At 45.4% G+C, this 17,839-nt stretch overlaps 1 long non-coding RNA gene across 1 annotated transcript; it reads right to left on the minus strand.

Annotated features, from left to right (window-relative positions):
* Positions 1–688: 688 nt before the first annotated feature.
* LOC118942001 lies at positions 689–14,779 on the minus strand. Its single transcript, XR_005037868.1, has 3 exons — positions 14,388–14,779; positions 999–1,129; positions 689–864 (listed from the first exon to the last, which is right to left on the minus strand). It is a non-coding gene; the product is annotated as an uncharacterized LOC118942001 (long non-coding RNA).
* Between the last annotated feature and the right edge of the window lie 3,060 nt (positions 14,780–17,839).

The raw sequence follows: 17,839 nt of genomic DNA on the forward strand, positions 1-17,839 counted from the left end.
ATTTTCAACATCACCCTAACCAAATCTGTAATACCTACATGTTTCAAGCAGACCACCATAGTCCCTGTCCCCAAGAAAGCGAAGGTAACCTGCCTAAATGACTACCGCCCCGTAGCACTCACGTCAGTAGCCATGAAGTGCTTTGTAAGGCTGGTCTTTGCTCACATCAACACCAACATCCTGTAAACCCTAGACCCACTCCAATTTGCATACCGCCCCAACAGTTCCACAGATGACGCAATCTCAATCGCACTCCCCAACAGGCTGCCCGCGGGCCAAATCTGGCACGACAGCAATATTATTTTGCCACTCAAAGCCCCCAAAATGAATTATGAATATTTTTGTTCATCCCCCCCAAAAAAATGTATATATATATATATAATGTTTTATCTTGGACCTGAGATGCAAAAAGTCCCAAATGCAAAATCCCAAGAGGGAAGTGACCCTACCTAAATAACGCAAAAGTTACAATTGCACTTTATTCATGAGGAGAGAGAATGCAGGAGACTGTCAACTAATGAAGCAGGCAGCGGACCATTTTTTTTTTAATGAAATGTAAAGCTGCAAACGCATCAAAAGAAGGTGAACAGCGCCCGGTGCTGAAAATATAGCTAACTTATTATGCAAGTGGTGCCAAGCAACAGATGGAGAAAAACTACACCAGTCTATTAATTCATTTCAACAATAATCTTCATTTTAATTTGAGTTTACAAACAACAAGAGGGCTTTAATTGAAGTCAATTTTTTCAGAGCGAAGGACCATATAAAATAACTTAACTGGCTGAGGTAGGCTATGTGGCTTAACAGCATCTTTCACAAGAAAAACACATTGGTCTAATAGAAGAGTCTCGGGACAACCTGCTCCTGTAATGATGAAACAAACAGAAAATACTGTCAACATGAGACCTAAAATAGCCATGGATACGCACTTATATTAATAATCATCACAATAATGTTATTAGCCTATATGACTATTTCTTAAATACTAAGTTACTTACTTAATGGGAAAAGTTGTATTCCCCCTGGACACGATCTTGTGGATGGGTGAGCACGGTGGCGGTTCTAGCTTGTATGGCTCCCTGGGCGAACCCCACCTTCAGCGACCAGCCACCCCAAAAAAAGCACCATTCTGACATTTGGAACAACACAAATAAATAATCAATCATAACATTTAAAACTATATAAACATATACAAAAATAAGACTCATAAATATCAAAAAGAAGTAACAAAGACAAAGAAACAAATTGTAGTATACAAATAAAAAAGAGAATTGAATTATTACACTATTACCCGATTGCAAACAAAAAACACAAATAAATTGTATAAATCCTATACCACACAAATAGAATAACACACTTATAAAGAGGAGAACCTGATTATTACACTATTGCACTTCAAACAAGAAACACACAAACTAAAGTGCACAACCGCTCCGCCTACCTCAGACATCTGAGTGGGAGACCATCCCAAACAGTAGCCTGCCTAGCTCAAACTAGAATCAGGGTGCCCACTCCGACAAGGTTAATTGACCCACAGTCCCACGCGGTGACATGATAACATTGACGCAACGTGTAAATGAGCGATAGAAAACCGATCGTGCAAATGTCACCATTTGGAATATTTTTTTGATTTTTTTTTTATGGTTTGTCAGTTTTTTTGATTTTGTATGTTTATGTAAATATATATATTTTTTTATGTTTATGTAAATAATTTATTTATTTTATGTAATTTTAAAAAAAAATTATGTTTATGTTAAAAAATATATATGTTTATGTAAAATTTTGTATTTTTTATGTTCATGTAAATATTATTTTTTGTTTAAGTAAAAAAATATATATGTTTATGTAAATATTATAATTGTTTATGTTTATGTAATTATTTATATTTTTTCATGTTTATGTAAAAAAAAAAACGTAATTTTTTTTTTGTAATTATATATTTTTTTTATGTAATTATCTTATTTTTTTATGTTTATGATGTTATTATTTTTATGTTTGCAAAAAAAATTTAAAAAATAATGTTTATGTAATTACTATTATTTTTTGTGTGGGCGCCTCATGTCGCCCCCGGCAAGATGCCGCACTGGGCGGCTGCCCATGCCCATATGCCTAAATCCGCCACTGGGTGAGAGGGATGGGATTTTGATGCACAGGCAGTCCTCGACTGACTTATGTGGAAGCCGGTTCCTGTTGTGAGTCTTCATTGCGTTCACAGAGGAGGACTCGCAGGTGTAAGTCGATCCAAACATTGTTAGCACATTGATTTTGCTCTGGAATTCATTCAGCTCAGTTTGAATTGCTGCCTCATCCAGCGAGGGTATCGTTTTCTTAGCAAGGGAGGAGAATTCCTCACCTGGGCGGACTGTGAAAGGATCACATACAAACACAATTATATCCTTGGGCATGCTGTAGTCTTCAAATCTGGTGTCCCTCAGCTGCTTGATGAAATCTTCAATCACCTCGGTGACAATGCTGCGGCCTGGTACCTCAGCCTGTCATTTTTTCAGTGTGCTGAAGTGCAGTAGCCTTCCAGAGGACAAGTACAAATCGAACAACTCAAGCTTCCTAGTAAAGCTTTTTCCACCATGTCCAAGACTGTTTTCCCTCTTCCTTGTAACTGCAGATTTAACTGCAGATTTAAGCCCTTCCAGAACAACCCTATGCACTCTTTAAATACCTCCGCGTCTGTGAAGGGCATGCTGTGTTTGGTTAGAACCCAGGACGCTTTTAGGGAGGTGACTTTCTGTTGTTGGGTCAGGCCTCGAAGGAGGATTCTGCTGCTGTGTTTGTAGCTTGTAGATAATGCTTCAATTTTCCCTGCGTCGGGCCTCGGAGGCCAGCATCCCGGAGTCGCCTCTTCACTGTTGACGTTGAGACTGGTGTTTTGCGGGTACTATTTAATGAATCTGCCAGTTGAGGACTTGTGAGGCGTCTGTTTCTCAAACTAGACACACTAATGTACTTGTCCTCTTGCTCAGTTGTGCACCGGGGCCTCCCACTCCTCTTTCTATTCTGGTTAGAGCCAGTTTGCGCTGTTCTCTGAAGGGAGTAGTACACAGCGTTGTACAAGATCTTCAGTTTCTTGGTAATTTCTGGTAATTTTAGAAGAAAGTTATTTGTGTCTGGCCATTTTGAGCCTGCAATCGAACCCACAAATGCTGATGCTCCAGATACTCAACTAGTCTGAGATTGCTTCTTTAATCAGGACAACAGTTTTAATCTGTGCTAACATAATTGCAAAAGGGTTTTCTAATGATGAATTAGCCTTTTAAAAATCTGCAGTTTCCAGCTACAATAGTCATTTAAAACATTAACAGTGTCTACACTGTATTTCTGATTAATTTTATGTTTTAATGTACAAAAAAATTGCTTTTCTTTCCAAAACAAGAACATTTCTAAGTGACACAAACTTTGAACGGTAGTGTATATTAAATTTTTTTAAATTCAATTTATTTAGTAAATATTTTTGTTACTCTATTTTCTTAACTGCATTGTTGTTTAAGGGCTTGTAGTAAGCATTTCATTGAAAGGTTGTATTTGGCGCATGTGACAAATACAATTTGATTTGTCCCGTCTTCCTCAACTTTCTTCACTGCCTCCGCATAGAACACCCTCTGCTCTACTCTAACCCTGGTAACCTCAACCTGCTTCTCTCATACTGGACATTTCTGACCCCTAAATGCTACATGTTCCTTTGTCTCATACCCTTCTGCACACTTCTGCACACCTAGGAACCTCCCTCCTACACACTGCTGCCACAAGCCCATAAGCTTTACACCTGTAACAACGCAATGTATTCGGCACATAAGCTCGTGTAGGATAACTGAAATATCCTAACATCACTTTATTGGGCAGAGACTCAACATCAAAACTCAAGTGAACAGACTGACCACCTCGGGTAACCTTCAGCGATTCCACAGCACTTAACTTCTTTTTCACCCACCCCAAAACCACAAATGGAACAGCCAAAAAGCACGTGTCCAATTTCACCAAAAATGTCACTCCTACCGTCACAGACTCATCTTTATCCTGACCATTGGTGCAAGCATCGGGCTCCGAGGACTTCACCACACCTGCCATCTCCGATAATTCGTCCTCACTCGCTTCCATTTCTCCTCCAGATCTCGATCCGAGGTACTCTGCTTACACTTTTTACTATTCTTCTTTAGTTTTTTCCACCCTTTTTACCCGACTCAAGCTTACCCTCGTCCTCCTCCGCCCTCTTCGACCTCTCTTTTCCCCTCCATTCCTCCTCCATATTCCATGTATATGTCTCCTTCTGAGAATGTTTTACTTCTCCTAACAATGTACATCTCATTCTTGTCCTCTCAAGGGCCACCATTTTACGTCCTCCCGTTCTCCTCATGGGATGGTCATCCTCAACAATGTGGGACTGTCTCCACTGGGTGGCACTATATAGGTCCTTCATGGTGGCCAACTTGCAAAACATCTCAAGTATGGGTTGCCCAATATGGCGACCGCAGTATGGGTGAGTGGGTTTGTCAAATGAAGCAAATCAGCTAATTAGGATTTGAGGATTTTGCGTGGCTGATTGGGCTGCACCATGACGAGTAGATAAACCGACGACCAGTGCACCCTACTGGGTATCATGGTTGTGTCGCCGGCGGTAGCTACGTGGCAATTATTTTCTCTCACATGATTTTATTTCATGTAGAATAGCAGCCTACACAAGAAATAACTAATATTGATAACCATCTAGATGTCACCTTGACACATACATGTTGTCTACTGCTCAATGGGGAGGGCATTTCTACACGCCCACTCCTTTCCACTTGCCTACTACTTTCCTTTCTACACACCCACTCCTTTCCTTTTGACACACCTACTACTATCCTTTTGACACACCCACTTGCCCTTAGTCTGGTCGCCATAGTGGGATGCAGCTAACCCCTATTTCACAAATAGCGATATAGAATTCTACAAACAAGGTGACAGTAAACATGTGGTCCCCAACGAATGATGCAATTGGGCCAATTATTCAAATGTATGTTGCGTGGATTAATGAGAGAGAGAAAAACAACCAAGTATTTTTTCCCCTCACTGGAAATCTAAACTTAATAGCTCACAATGGACAGGAAGTCAGAACGGACTCCACTGCTTCATAGGGAGATGCAGTTACGTTTTACTATAGCACCCCCTTTGGGCCAATCCGTATAATTTTGTAAATATCTCATCTCCATGGCAAGATGTATCATTGACCCAAGTTTCATAAAAAATAGGGCAAGTGGTGTCTGAGATATTGCGCGCGACACACATACTTACGGAAACACAATCATAGTCCCCCTCCCCCCATTTCATATTGGGAGAAAATAAATGTGATTATTCCTCTTTTTTTTATATAAAGAAAAATAAACGCATGCCAACGTTATTAATTGTCAACTGTATCAGTATGGAATGTATGGAGGATGAAAAAAAGGGAAAAGAGGAATCGCATGTTGATGGCTCCGACGCAAGACGCGTTTGGACTACAAATCATTCGATTAAAAGGAGAAAACTAGCGGCGCAACAAACAGAGAAACCTCTCTCCCAGACAAGCTAAAAAATCAACGCTGATCCCCCTACGAGGGCCCTCACTGCTGTAGAGGACTCTGAGCTCTCATTCTCTGTGGCCGACGGAAGTAGGACCTTCAAGGGTGTGAACACTCGCTTGAAGGGGACTCGGTCCAGACTGCATCCCCGGCCGCATCCTCAGAGCAGACCAGCTGGCTGCAGTGTTCACGAATATATTCAACCTCTCCCTGTTCTAGTCTTTGGTCCCCACATGCTTCAAGTTGTCCACCATTGTCCCTGTACCCAAGTAAACTAATCTGGCATCATTCAGTGTTTAATAGTCACATGTACAGGGTTGCATGTGTGATTGCAGGGTATAGTGAAAAGTGTAGGCTTCGCGCTCCAACATGCAGGACTAAGTGAAATACAACAATTAAAATGGTGTAGCTCTGGGTCCCTGATGATCTTCTTGGCCTTCCTGCGACACCTGGTGTCCTGTAGGGCAGGCAGTGTGCACCCAATGGTGCGTTCGGCTGCACATATCACCATCTGAAGAGCCTTGCGGTCAGCGGTGGTGGAGTTGCCATACCAGGCTGTGATGCAGTATCCTCTCGATGGTGCTCCTGTAGAACACTGCGAGGGCCCTCGGGGACGGGCCAAATTTCTCCAGGATCCTGAGGTTGAAGAGTCGCTGTTGTGCATTCTTCACTACGGTGTCTGTATGGTTAGACCATTTCAGCTTCTCTGAGATGTGTAAGCCGAGGAATTTGAAGTTATTGACCATCTCCACGGCGGCCCCATTGATGAGGATGAGGGCGTGTCCATCCTGGTTCCTCCTGAAGTCCACAATCGGCTCCTTTGTTTTGATAACGTTGAGGGAGAGGTTGTTTACCTGGCACCATGCCGTCAGAGTGCCAACCTCCTCCCTGTAGGCTGTCTCGTCATTGTTGGTGATCAGGCCTACTACTGTTGTGTCGTCAGCGAAATTGATGGAGTTGGAACTGTTTAGAGGCCACGCAGTCGTAGGTATACAGGGACTACAGGAGGGGACTGAGGACGCACCCTTGTGGGGCCCCCGTGTTGAAGATCAGTTTCGAGGAGGTAATGTTGCCTACCTTCACCACATGGGGGCAGCCCATCAGGAAGTCCAGGACCCAGGGAGGAGTTTAGACCCAGGGCCGTGAGCATTATAATGAGCTTATAGGGCACTATGGTATTGAAGTCCGAGCTGTAGTCGATGAACAACTTCCTCACACATGCATTCCTTTTGTCCAGGTGGGTAAGGCCAGTGTGCAGTGCAATGGTGATTGCGTCATCCATGGATCTGTCAGGGCGGTAGGCGAATTGGAGAGGGTCAAGTGCGTCATGGAGGGAGGAGGTGATATGGTCTTTGACTAACCTCTTGAAGCACTTCATGATGATGGAAGTGAGTGCTATTGGTCGGTATTCAGTTCAGTTACTCTCCCTTTCATGTGCACAGGGATGATAGTAGACATCTTGAAGCTGGTGGGTTTAGAGGGCTGAGCTAGGGAGAGATTGAAAATGTCAGAGAACACAACACCCAGCTGGTCTGCACATGCTCTGAGGGCACGGCTAGAGATGCCGTCTTAACACGTTTGAATGACTTACATACGTCCTCAGTGGAGACTGAGTGTGTAGCCCATGTTGTCATCGGGGGCTCTAATCGGCAGCTCAGGGTCATTGTGTTGTCTCCTCAGCAGCTCAGGGTCATTGTGCTCGAATCGTGAGAAAAAGGTGTTTAGCTAGTCCAGTAAGGTGACGTTGGTGACCGTGAGTTGGCTGGCTTTCTTTTTGTAATTTGTGATTGTTAGGCGCCACTGCCACATACGCCTTGTGTCCGACCCGCTGAATTGCTCTTCCACTGTGTCTCTATACTTGTGTTTCGCCATCTCGATCGATCTGCGTAAGTCATATTTCTTTTTAAAGTCAAATGCCTCTCAAAGATGCCCTCTGGTGGTCAAACTAGCATTAATAGCAACAATGGCTGACACTTAAATAACGTGCCATAGAATTCTGTGCCAGCCTGCAAGGTGTGCTGCAGTATGACGAAACTTTTACAGGAAGAACCACTGTAGGTTTGTGAACCTTTGAGAACAGGCAGACCCCAGTGTAGGCAACAATAACTCTGCCACGCTGGCCATCAACACGAGGGCCCCCCCCCCCCGGAGTGCGTGCTCAGCCCCTCCGCTACTCCCTGTATACCCACAACTGCGTGGCCACACATGACTACAACTCCATAATTAAGTTTGCAGGCGGCACTACAGTGGTGGGCCTGATCATTGACGGCGACGAGACACCCAGAACATACGTTGCCCTTTGTGGTGGAGGTGGACGCCCCAGAAGTGGCCGTGGGGGCTGTCTTGTCATAACATCAAGGTAATCCACAAAAAGTACTACTCTACTCTAATAAACTGTCTCCTGTATGAAGGAACTATGACTTCGGCGACCGGGAGCTCCTGGCGTTGAAGTTGGCATAAGAGGAGTGGAGAGACTGGCCACGGATCTGTTTCTCATCCTCACCGACCATCAGAAACTTGAATACATTCGGACAGCTACGCGGCTGAACCAGAGCCAAGCAAGGTGGGCCCTTTTCTTTACAAGATTCAACTTCACCCTGTCTTTACCACCCAGGTTCAAAGAACATCATAACCAATCCTGTGTCCACAATTCGGGAGAGGTTCCTGTCCTGAGTGCGCCCATCATACTGCCCTCCCGAATCGTTGTTCCCAGGCTTTGGGAGATAAGACTTGGACATCCGGCAGGCTCTGGCGACCCACGCCTGCTACCTGTCCTCCGGAGTGCACCTATGTTCCCAAAGAGGTAAGGGATCGGCTATTGACATATCCCCTTGCTGCTGGACACACAGGTATCACCTGCACCACTCAATCCATCTCTGTTAAGTACTGGTGGCCCACTTTGGTGCAGGACATCGCCCGCTACATCAATTCCTGCTCTGTTTGTGCACCAATCAAATCTCCCCGGCATGCTCCAGCAGGTAAACGCCTTCCCTTCCCAGTGCCTCAGAGGACTTGGTCCTATCTGCCCATAGATTTTGTTACTATTACCTGTGCTAATTTTGTTAGCATTCTGGTACTAGACATCCAATAGGCTTTTTTGTAATACAGTATACAATATAAATCTGGATAAACCCCAATCCTACCATCTATTTTTTACTTGACTCTCTTCATTGTTATTATTGATTATTGTACTGCATTGGTGAGGGAGCTAGGACATACAGGTAAGAATTTTGTTATTATTGATTATTGTACTGCATTGGTGAGGGAGCTAGCACATACAGGTAAGAATTTTGCTGGATCTTTTATACCTGCTGTAAACTGTGAATGTGACGAATACATTTCATGTTATTTATTTTTAATGTGCCGATAGTCTACACACCATTTCAAAATATTCACCTTTGTGAATGGGCCGGAGCTTATAGGTCCTTATAGGAAACTTGTTTCTCATGAGATGTCATGACTGTCGCTCAAACGGGACCGGATATGCTTGTTCAATGTTTGATGAGGGACTAAAAGTCTAATTTTCGGAAAATGTAATGGTCTGAGCGTATTGGTCCATTTGGGAAACTTGTTGCTCGTGAGGAGAAGCATACAGTTGAAGTTTACATTCACATTAGCCAAATACATTTAAACTCAGTTAACAATTCCTGACATTTAATTGTAGTAAAAATTCCTTGTCTTAGGTCAGTTAGGATCAAAACTTTATTTTAAGAATGTGCAATGTCAGAATAATAGTAGAGAGAATGATTTATTTCAGCTTATATTTATTTAATCACATTCCCAGTGAGTCAGAAGTTCACATGCACTCAATTAGTATTTGGTAGCATTGCCTTTAAATTGTTTAACTTGGGTCAAACATTTTGGGTAGCCTTCCACAAGCTTCCCACAATAAGTTGGGGGAATTTTGGCCCATTCCTCCTGACAGAGCTGGTGTAACTGAGTTAGGTTTGTGGGCCTCCTTGCTCACACACGCTTTTTCAGTTCTGCCCACAAAGTTTCTATGAGGTTGAGGTCAGGGCTTTGTGATGGCCACTCCAATACCTTGACTTTGTTGTCCGTAAGCCATTTTGTCACAACTTAGGAAGTATAATTGGGGTCATTGTCCATTTGGAAGACCGTTTTGCGACCAAGCTTTAACTTCCTGACTGAAGTCTTGAGATGTTGCTTCAATATATCCACATAATTTTCCTTGCCTCATGATGCCATCTATTTTGTGAAGTGCACCAGTCCGTCCTGCAGCAAAGCACACCCACAACATGATGCTGCCACCCCCGTGCTTCACGGTTGGGATGGTGTTCTTCAGCTTGCAAGCCTCCCCCTTTTTCCTCCAAACATAACACTGGTCATTATGGCCAAACAGTTATATTTTTGTATTATCAGACCAGAGGACATTACTCCAAAAAGTACAATCTTTGTACCCATGTGCAATTGCAAACCGTGGTCTGACTTTTTTATGGCGTTGTTTGAGCAGTGGCTTCTTCTTTGCTGAGCGACCTTTCAGGTTACTGTGGATATAGTTAATTTTGTACCTGTTTCCTCCAGCATCTTGATTTGTATGTTCATCTCTAAAAATCAGAACGCGTCTCCTTTCTATGCGGTATGATTGATTTTGTATATGTACAAAATGGCATCAAATAAAATTATATTTTTCACATGCTGTTACGGCTTCTATGAATGGTGGGTGGAGTCAAGCGCAGAGAGCAGGTTAGTTCCGTACGTGGATCTTTATTCCAATGACAGCGAAAAACGGACATGCAAAACACAAGAGCGCATGAAACAACCCGTCCAAACAAACAGGACTAAACTGTACCTCATCTTCTTGTAGGGGACCAGCTACCACCGGCCTGAGGAGAGACACATTTTTTTTTTATTTTATTTATTTTACCTTTATTTAACTAGGCAAGTCAGTTAAGAACAAATTCTTATTTACAATGACGGCCTAGGAACAGTGGGTTAACTGCCTGTTCAGGGGCAGAACGACAGATTTGTACCTTGTCAGCTCGGGGGTTTGAACTTGCAACCTTCCGGTTACTAGTCCAACGCTCTAACCACTAGGCTACCCTGCCGCCCCACATGAAACGAGGGGTTAATGCAATAGTAAGAGGGAAGTTGCAATCTATAACACACCTCGTTTATCCTCCTCAGGACTTTGAATGGCCCCACACACTGCGGCCCCAGCTTCCGGCAGGGCAGGCGGAGGGGCAGGTTTCGGGTCTTGAGCCAGACCCTGTCCCCTGGTGTGAACACAGGGGCCTCACTGCAGTGGTGGTCAGCGCTCTTTTTCTGCCGTTCACTGGCCTGTCTGAGAGAATCCTGGACTGCCCGCCAGGTCTCTCTAGAGCGCTGTACCCACTCCTCCACTGCAGGAGCTTCGGCCTGAATCTGATGCCACGGAGCCAGGACCGGCTGGTAGCCCAGTACGCATTTGAATGGCGACATGTTCGTGGATGAGTGACGAAGGGAGTTCTGGGCCAACTCTGCCCACGGGACGTACCTCGCCCATTCTCCTGGCCGGACCTGGCAATACGACCTCAGAAACCTACCCACTTCCTGGTTTACTCTCTCCACCTGCCCATTACTCTCGGGGTGATAACCAGAGGTAAGGCTGACCGAGACCCCCAGACGCTCCATAAACGCCCTCCAAACCCGGGACGTGAACTGGGGACCTCGATCAGATACGATATCCTCTGGAACCCCATAGTGCCGGAAGACGTGGGTAAATAGAGCCTCTGCAGTCTGTAGAAACCAGGCAATGGGAGGAGACGGCAAGACTTAGAGAACCGATCCACAACAACCAGAGCGGTAGTGTTCCCCTGAGAAGGGGGGAGATCAGTAAGAAAATCTACCGAGAGATGAGACCATGGCCGTTGTGGAACCGGGAAGGGTTGTAACTTCCCTCTAGGCAGATGCCTAGGAGCCTTACTCTGAGCGCATACCGAACAGGAAGAAACATAGAGCTTCACATCCTTAGCTAAGGTGGGCCACCAGTATTTCCCCCTAAGACCCCGCACTGTCCTATCAATCCCCGGATGACCCAAAGAAGGTAGTGTGTGAGCCCACCGAATCAATTGATCACGGACACCAAGCGGCACGTACCTAAGACCGGTCAGACACTGTGAAGGTGCAGGTTCAACCCTCAACGCCCGCTCGATGTCCGCATCCACCTCCCATACCACCGGGGCCACCAGCCGGGAGGCTGGAAGGATGGGAGTAGGATTGATGGACCGGTCCTCGGTGTCATAGAGACGGGACAGCGCGTCGGCCTTAGTGTTAAGGGAACTTGGTCTATAAGAGATCGTAAATCTAAATCGTGTAATGAACATGGCCCACCTAGCCTGACGCGGATTCAGTTGCCTCGCTGCTCGAATATACTCCAGATTGCGGTGGTCAGTCCAGATGAGGAAAGGGTGTTTAGCCTCCTCTAGCCAGTGTCTCCACACCTTCAGGGCTTTTACCATAGCTAGTAACTCCTGGTCCCCCACATCATAGTTCCGCTCCGCCGGACGCAGCTTCTTTGAAAAGAAAGTGCAGGAACGGAGCTTCGGTGGCGTGCCCGAGCGCTGTGACATCACGGCTCCAACCCCAGCCTCGGACGCATCCACCTCCACTATGAACGCTAACGAAGGGTCCGGATGCGCCAACACGGGAGCCTCAGTAAACAGCGCCTTCACCGTAGACGCACTGGCCCCACCTTCAGCAGTGAGGTAATGGGCACCGCCACTTGGCCAAAACCCCGGATAAACCTCCGGTAGTAATTGGCAAACCCTAAAAACCGCTGCACCTCCTTTCCCGTGGTCGGAGTCGGCCAATTACGCACGGCGTTAACGCGGTCACACTCCATCACCACCCCGAGGTGGAAATGCGATAACCCAGGAAGGAAACGGCTTGTTTGGAGAACGCATTCTTCAACCCATACGGCATGACGACGTACTCATAGTGGCCTGATGTGGTACTAAACGCTGTTTTCCACTCGTCTCCTCCCCGAATACGCACCAGATTATACACGCTCCTGAGATCCAGTTTTGTGAAGAAACGCGCTCCGTGGAATGATTCCACCGCTGTAGCGATGAGAGGTAGCGGATAACTAAATCCCACTGTGATCGAATTGAGACCTCAATAATCAATGCACGGACACAGTCCTCCCTCATTTTTCCTCACAAAAAAGAAACTCGAGGAGATGGGTGACATGGAGGGCCGAATGTACCCCTGTCTCAGAGCTTCCGTGACATATGTCCACGTCTCCTCCTGTGACAATGGGTACAGGTGACTCCAGGGAAGTGCAGCGTTCTCCTGGAGGTTTATCACACAATCCCACCGTCGATGGGGTGGTAATGTGGTCGCCTTTTTCTTCCTAAAAGTGATAGCCAAATCGGCATATTCTGGGGGAATGCGCACGGTGGAAACCTGGTCTGGACTCTCCACCGTCGTGGCACCGATGGAAACTCCTATACAGCTACCTGAACACTCGTCCTGAAAAACCACCCCTGAAGAGCCCCCTGTCTGTGGGGGAGCTGGGGTAGACGTCGGTAGACCACTCCTCTCCCATCGCTCCATCATCTGGTCCATCGCTGAACCGATCCGATGGAGGACAGCTGTATGATGATGGACGCGCTCCTCCATAGTTGGGAGAGGGGTAGTCGCTGCTTCTGCTGACTCCATTCTTTATTGTTGCGGGCTTCTGTTACGGCTTCTATTTTTTTTTTTACCTTTATTTCACTAGGCAAGTCAGCGGGCCTAGTGCCCTTAAATAGCCTACAAACAAAACTAAACTCAAAACAGGTGTAACCAATAAGACCAAACTAACAGAAACAAAAGGAAAGGGAATCGATGGCAGCTAGTAGGCCGGCGACCGCCGAGCGCCGCCCGAACAGGAAGAGGCACCATCTTCAGCGGGATTCGTGAGAAAGGCTTTGTAAACAACAGGTGTAGACTAACAGTGACATGCTTACTGACAGGCCAAATAATGCAGAGAGAATAATAGGAAAGTAATAACAAGTAATAAATACACAAGTAACGATAACTTGGCTATGTACACTGGGCACTAGTGGGCAATAGTACTGAGTCGATGTGCAGGGTTATGAGGTAATTGAGGTAGGTATGTAAATATAGGTTTGGATAAAGTGACTAGGCAACAGGATAGATAATAAGCAGTAGCAGCAGTGTATGCGATGAGTCAGGAGTTAGTGCAAAAGGGGGTCAATGCAGACAGTCTGAGTAGCTATTTGGCTATTTGGTCAACTATTTTGCAGTCTTATGGCTTAGGGGAAGAAGCTGTTCTGTGACCTGTTGGTTTCAGACTTACATCGGTACTGCTTGCTGTGCGGTAGCAGGGAGAACAGTCTATGACGTGGGTGGCTGGAGTCTTCAACTATTTAGGGCCATCCTCTGACACCGCCTGGTATAGAGATCCTGGATGGCAGGGAGCTCGGTTCCAGAGATGTACTGGGCTGTACGCACTACCCTTCGTAGCGCCATGCGGTTGGATGCCAAGCAGTTGCCATACCAAGCAGTGATGCATCCAGTCAAGATGATCTCAATCAGTGATGTAAAGTACTTAAGTAGTACTTTAAAGTATTTTTACTTAAGTAGTTTTTTACTTCACTACATTCCTAAAGAAAATTATGTACTTTTTATATATATATTATATATTTATATATTTTCCCTGACACCCAAATGTACTTGTTACATTTATACATTGTTAAATTAGCATATCTCTGGCTAGTCAATTTTTCAAACAAGAAAAGTCTGCTTTGCTTATTAAAAGGAATTAGATGTTTTTTTAACATTTACTTTCATTGGTGAAACAGTATCCAATTCTTATACATGAGTAAAAGATACCTTGATAGAAAATGACAGGCACCTCACTGCGGTGGCGGTCGTCGTGTTCCTTGTGCCGGCGCGCTGGAGACAAGTGTGTGCAGCATTCCAGGTCTCCTGCCAAAACCACTCGTCCACAGGACCTCTGTCTGGCTCGGATACCAAGGTGCCAGGGCCGGCTGAAAAAAAAAACCCCTGCTGGAGGCTTTCCTTTACGTAGTTCTCCATGGCCTCTGTCTCCGCATAGGAGAGGGGATAGACGTGTCTTCTGGGGAGAGTTGCGTCAGACATCAGGTCAACGGGGTGCGTGGCGGGTGTCTATAATCAAAAAGGTGATCAGTTCTAAATGAGTGTCATGGGTCAGCAGAGAAACGGGAAAAGTGATGTACGAGCCATGTCCCTATTGGACGATTATCCAGGGCTCGAACCGGAATGGGTGACTGCAGGGGAACCAAAGGAATGTGTAATGCAGTGCACTAGTGTCACGTTCTGACCTCTATTTCCTTTGTGTTGTATTTATTTAGTATGGTCAGGGCGTGAGTTGGGTGGGCAGTCTATGTTTGTTTTTCTATGTTGTGGGGCAGTTCTATGTTTTCGGCCTAGTATGGTTCTCAATCAGAGGCAGGTGTCATTAGTTGTCTCTGATTGAGAATCATACTTAGGTAGCCTGGGTTTCACTGTGTGTTTGTGGGTGATTGTTCCTGTCTTTGTGTTTGCACCAGATCGGGCTGTTTTGAGTTCTCACGTTTCTTGTTTTTGTTAGTTTGTTCATGTATAGTGTCTTCATTAAAATACAATGAACAACCACCACGCTGCGTTTTGGTCCGCCTCTACTTCACAACAAGAGAACCGTTACAACTAGCCACTATCTAAAAGATTCCCGGCAGCTCCGGAATCAATCGGGGGTGAGGGGATCTAGGGTATTCAGGGAATTGAATGGTTAAACACACTGGTTGAATTGACAGAAAAGGAGGGGATATCTTGCATCCTGCCTGGGTTGGAGCAGGGGAAATCCCTAGCTTGTTACCTCCTCGCCTATTAGTGGATAGAGGGTCATTTCTCCCCGACCTGCCCTTTTCTCCACAATAGGAGTTAAGGCCCAGATTCCTCCTTATCCTACGCTCTGCCTCGGGCAAACGTGCAGAGGCCACCTCCATCGGCTCTAGCCACAGAGCAGATGTAGCCATGGGCTCCGGATTCCGTGCAGGTCTTCATCGGGACAGCAGGAGGTTGTCCAACCGGATCGCCATGCTGATGAGCTGGTCGAGTGACAGGTTGTCATCACAGCAGGCTAACTCCATCTGTACCTCCTCCCGCAGTCCACTACGGAACACGGTGACCAGCCGACTCGTTCCATCCGTTGGAGGCTGCAATGGTCCGGAACTCCAGGGTGAACTCCAAAGCGGTCTTAGATCCCTGGCGTAGTCAGAGTAGGCGCTCACCCCCCTCTCGACCCTCCACAGGATGATCAAACACAGAGCGGAAGAAGGTGAAGCCCTCGTAGGAATCAACCTTGGGTCCGCCCGTTTCCCAGACCACGGCCCAGTCCAGGGCCCATTCGTTCAGTGCAGAGATGACGGTGGCAACCCTGTCTCTCCAAAAGACAGCCTCGGCGTAGCGAGCGAGGTACAGGTCGCATTGCGGAAGGAATCCCTTGCATCTTGCTGGAGTACCGTCAAAGCGCTCTGGGAGAGACATGGGCGTTCCGCGGAAACTGGAGGAGAATGTGCAGTCCCTCCAAACGCAGGATGGTTGCCAGCACGCTGTCCACAGTGCTGCCAAGTCTGGGAAGACAATCCTCTTGATGATGGACTGTCTCTACGATGGTTGCCAGCTCGGCCTTTTCTGCTGTCGCCATTAGATGGGTTGATTATTCTGTCACGCTGTATAATGATAGGAGACAGGCATACGTAATAAAACCCACTATGTCATGAAAATGACTGGGATGAAGCCCCCCAAAAACCTGTCTATACACTACCATTCAAAAGTTTGGGGTCACTTAGAAATGTCCTTGTTTTTTGTCCATTAAAATTACATACATTTGATCAGAAATGCAGTATAGACATTGTTAATGATTATCGTAGCTGGAAACGGCTGATTTTCTATGGAATATCTACATAAGCATACAGAGGCCCATTATCAGCAACCATCACTCCTGTGTTCCAATGGCACATTGCATTAGCTAATCCAAGTTTATCATTTTAAAAAGGCAAATTAATCATTGTGAAATCATTTTGCAATTATGTTAGCACAGATGAAAACTGTTGTTCTGATTAAAGAAGCAATAAAATGCCTTCTGTAGACTAGTTGAGTATCTGGAGCATCAGCATTTGTGGTTTCGATTGCAGGCTCAAAATGGCCAGAAACAAAGCACTTTCTACTGAAATTCGTCAGTCTATTCTTGTTCTTAGAAATGAAGGCTATTCCATGCGAGAAATTGCCAAGAAACTGAAGATCTCGTACAACGCTGTGTACTACTCCCTTCAGAGAACAGCGCAAACTGGCCCTAACCAGAATAGAAAGAGGCGTGGGAGGCCCCTGTGCACAACTGAGCAAGAGAACAAGTACATTAGAGTGTCTAGTTTGAGAAACAGACGCCTCACAAGTCCTTCATTAAATAGTACCAGCAAAACACCAGTCTCAATGTCAACAGTGAAGAGGTGACTCCGGGATGCTGGCCTTTTAGGCAGAGTTCCTCTGTCCAATGTCTGTTATTTTGCCCAGCTTAAGCTTTTCTTTTTATTGGCCTGTCTGAGAGACGGCTTTTCATTTTAACTCTGCCTAGAAAGCCAGCATCCCGCAGTCGCCTCTTCAGTGTATTCATATTCCCATGAGCATAGCTTCTCTCCCTCTCCTTACATGCCCCTCCCTTTTCATTGTGTACCAAGCCATCCACTAGGGACTTTTCATTGCATTATGTTAGTAATAAACGTATAATCTATCCTGTGTGTGTTTGTAATTGTGTGATTATTTAGTTGGTAAATAAATAATTAAGCCAATATGTGTATAGCTGAATCATTTAGACTAGTGTTCATGCAGATTTGAAGTCAACAACGTTCAGAATGAGACTGAGGTGGTAATAATAATAATAGTTAATGGATGACTAATATGATAACGATATATTCTGTTATATTCTTCAATTAATTTGGGAAACTAACTCACTGAACAAACTTTTTCCGGGGTGCCCCAAGACTGCTAATGAGTTACTTGTTACATGATTAATTTAATCCCGTAATAATTTAACAGTTAATTGATATGATAAAATAAGTCCTCACATTAATGGTAGTCACGTCACGACACCCTCACACAAGAAAGAAAGAAAACCCACTTCTCCATGCACCACTGCATAGGGCCGATGGAAAGACGGCAGTCCATTCACTCGGACATAATAAGCCAGTAGGTCCCAATCATAATACAAAAACAACCATTAGGCTAAGCACTTCCCAATCTAAATGTACAACCATTACTTTTTA

This window comes from Oncorhynchus mykiss, chromosome 20 (assembly GCF_013265735.2).
Source record: "Oncorhynchus mykiss isolate Arlee chromosome 20, USDA_OmykA_1.1, whole genome shotgun sequence".
NCBI lineage: Eukaryota > Metazoa > Chordata > Actinopteri > Salmoniformes > Salmonidae > Oncorhynchus > Oncorhynchus mykiss.